Below are 3,740 nucleotides of genomic sequence, written 5' to 3' on the forward strand. Positions count from 1 at the left end.
GATGTAGGAAAGTCGAACCTGGAAATGATATTCTGCTGTAGAAATCTGATGACATCCTGATCTTTCACTTGTTTCAGCAGAACTTCCTCTATCCACCGCGTGAAGTAATCTGTAACATTCAAGATATAGTGGTGTTGCTTCGATGAATGAGGGAAAATTTCCCCAATGATATCTAAGCCCCATTGTTGGAATGGTTCTTCCACTGCAATAGGTTGCAGTGGGGTTGCTAACTTCTGATTTATGTTAGGCACTTTTGACAGAACAAACACTTATGAGAATAGGCATGAGAATCCTTGAATAATGTAGGCCAGTGGAAACCATCCCTCATGACTTTGTGTGCTGTAGTGTTACCTGCGAAGTGTCCCCTGGTTGGTTTGCCGTGGAGATCATGTAAAACCTTATATGAATCCTGTGCCTCCAAGCACCTGAGAAAAATCCAATTATGATGCTTTCTATATAGCACCCCATGCACCATTTGGTATGATAAATCTTTGAGTTGGAGTGCTTGTTAGAAAATTCTATATTACAGAGCAATGGAACACATAAAATATATTGCAGAAATATAAACATAGAAAACACATAAAACAAGAGAGACATAGATTTACGTGGTTCACCCAATTTGGGCTACGTCCATGGGAAACAGCTAGTCCTTCCTTTTATATTATCCAATGAAGTGAAGAGATACAACCTACAACAAATCCGCTATAATTCTCTCTTTTCTCTCACACAATCTCCTCTCTCTTTCTCACTCAGAATACAAATCTACATAGATGCAATACAATTACCTCATATATAGCGAGGGGTTTCCTTCTAGGGTAAAAAACCCTAAATTAAACATAACTTATACTGTCATATCTCCACTTAATGAATGACCTACATTGACTACAAAATTACAACATTTTACAAGGCAATTTTACATCTACTTTTAGCTTCGGGGGCACTGCCCCCGATCCCTCACCAGGGGGGGGGGGCTCCTAAGGATTGCAGCCGCCCCCCTGGACCTCCCTTGTAGCACAAATAGTACGGGTGGCATTGCCGCCACATTACGAACTGGGGTGCAATGTGGTGATACCTCTGAACAAAGAAGATAATCAGGCTCCACACCCAACAATCTCCCACTTGGAGACCGATTATAGCAACTCCACCGCTGCTTAATTTGTTGGACAATGACTCCACTTTGGACCTGGCTATTTCTCATCTTCTTCATCATACTTGAAGACTAATTGAAACTGAGCATAATTTCAGTTTCTCCCCGGTTACAGCTTTTGTTAACATATCTATAGGATCCTGGCTAGTGTGTATCTTTTCCAGCTTCAATTGTCCATCTTCCAACACTAATTGTATGAAATGGTACTTAAGCTGTATATGTTTAGTCTTGGAATGAAATGCAGAGTTTTTTGCAAGATGTATGGCATTGTGGCTATCACTGTATAACCTGCCCAACTGCTGCTTCTTACCCAATTCATCCAGAAACAGTTGTAACCAAATCATTTCTCTACTAGCCTTTGTAGCAGCAACATACTCTACTTACGTTGTTGAGAGTGCTTTTGCAGTTTTGAAACCAAACTGACATTTGTTCAACCTACAGGAAACACATACCTTGTTGTGCTCCTCCTGTTATCTCTATCACCCTCCATATCTACATCAACATATCCCTGTAGAGAAATGCTTGAACCACCAAAGCATAATGCTTGATTTGTGGTACCTCTCAAATACCGAAGAATCCACTTCACCGCCATCCAATGTTATTTTCCTGGATTGTTCATGTACTTGCTTACAACTCCCACTGCATGTGCAATATTAGGCCTTGTGCAGACCATTGCATACATTAAGCTTCCAATTGTTGATGCGTATGGAACTTTTGACATATAAGCCATTTCTTACTAAGTCTTGGGACACACCTCCTTACTTAGTTGGAAATGGCTAGCCAACGGTATACTAACTGGTTTTGCATTCTACATATTAAATCTTTTCAACACCTTTTCTATGTACTCACTCTAAGACGCTGTTAATTTTATATTGTTCCTGTCTCTAGTTATTCTCATACCAATGATTTGTTTTGCAGCACCCAAATCCTTCATTGCAAATGAGTTCGCTAGTTTTCTTTTGAGCACATTTATTTCCTGCATGTTAGAACCTGCAACAAGCATGTCATCTACATACAATAACAATATAATATAACTGCCATCATTTTTCCTTTTGAAACAAACACAATGATCAGAGTGACATCTAGTATAACCTTGTTCAGACATAAACCTGTTAAATTTTAGATACCACTACCTTGGAGCCTGTTTTAAGCCATACAAGCTCTTCTTCAACCTACACACTAGTTTCTCCTTCCCTTTTACTTCATATCCTTGTGGCTGCTGTATATATATCTTTTCCTCAAAATCCCCATGGAGAAAGGTTGTCTTTACATCTAACTGCTCAAGATGTAAATCTTCAACTGTTACTAGACTTAAAATAGTTCTGATTGAAGTCATTTTAACAACAAGAGAAAATATCTCATCAAAGTATATACCCTTTTTATATGCAAACCCCTTCACCACAAGTATAACTTTATACCTTTTTCTACCTCCAGATTCTTCCTTCAACCTGTAAACCCATTTATTTTACAATGTTGTTTTACCTGCAGGCAACCTGACTAAGTCCCATGTCTGGTTATCTGCTAAGGAGTCCATCTCTTCTTTCATGGCTTTCTCCCACTTCTTCCTAGTTTCTACCTGCAATACTTCTTCATAACATTTTGGTTCACCAGAATCAATCAACAATACATAATATAATGAAGGAGAGTATCGTTTAGGGGGTCTACTTATCTTGGTAGATATTCTAACACCACTTTCAGGTGTTTGAGGTGCTTGTTGCTGTTGTGGCTGTTGTTGTTGTTTTGGCTATTGATTATTATGATTCTCAAGCACCTTCACTTTTCTGTGATCTCATCAAGCACTGTGTATTCTCTATTTTCTTTTTCCCGTTTCTTTTCCTGCATTTGATCCTTATACAAAACCTTTTCATTGAATATGACATCTCTGCTCCTAATAATTTTGTGTTTTTCATAATCATAAAAGTGATAACCAAGATCATTAACACCATATCCAATAAAGGTACACTTCTTTGATTTTTCCTCAAGCTTTGTTCTATTTTATTTATTAATGTGGACACAAGCTTCACAATCAAAATTCTTTAAAAATGAGTAGTTTGCCTTTTTACCTGTCCATGCCTCCTCTGGAATACCACCATCCAATGAACTTGAAGGCCCTCTGTTTATTATATAAACAACAATATCTATAACATCTGCCCAAAATTGTAAAGGCAATCCTGCATGCAATCTCATGCACCTTGCACGCTCCATGATTGTCTTGTTCATCCTTTCTGACACACCATTTTCTTGTGGTGTTCCTGGAACTGTCTTTTCTCTGTGAATTCCATTCTCTGAACAGTACCTATCAAACTCTTTGCTGCAATATTCACCTCCATTTTCTGATCTGAGACACTTCAACCTTTTTCCTGTCTCATTTTCAACCAAAGCTTTCCATTTCTTGAAAGTATCAAATACATTAGATTTATTTCGAATACAATAAATCTAGGTTTTTCTGGTTGCATCATCAATAAAAGTAACATAATAACAAGAGCCACCAAGAGATGATACTTGAGTAGGTCCCCATACATTTGTATGCACAAGCTCTAATTTTTCGCTCTTCTTTTCTTTCCAAACTCTGAGGAATCTGACTCTCTTCTGT

The sequence above is a fragment of the Pinus tabuliformis genome, chromosome 3_1 (assembly GCF_031772625.1).
Source record: "Pinus tabuliformis cultivar Carrire ecotype Pingquan chromosome 3_1, CPIR1, whole genome shotgun sequence".
NCBI lineage: Eukaryota > Viridiplantae > Streptophyta > Pinopsida > Pinales > Pinaceae > Pinus > Pinus tabuliformis.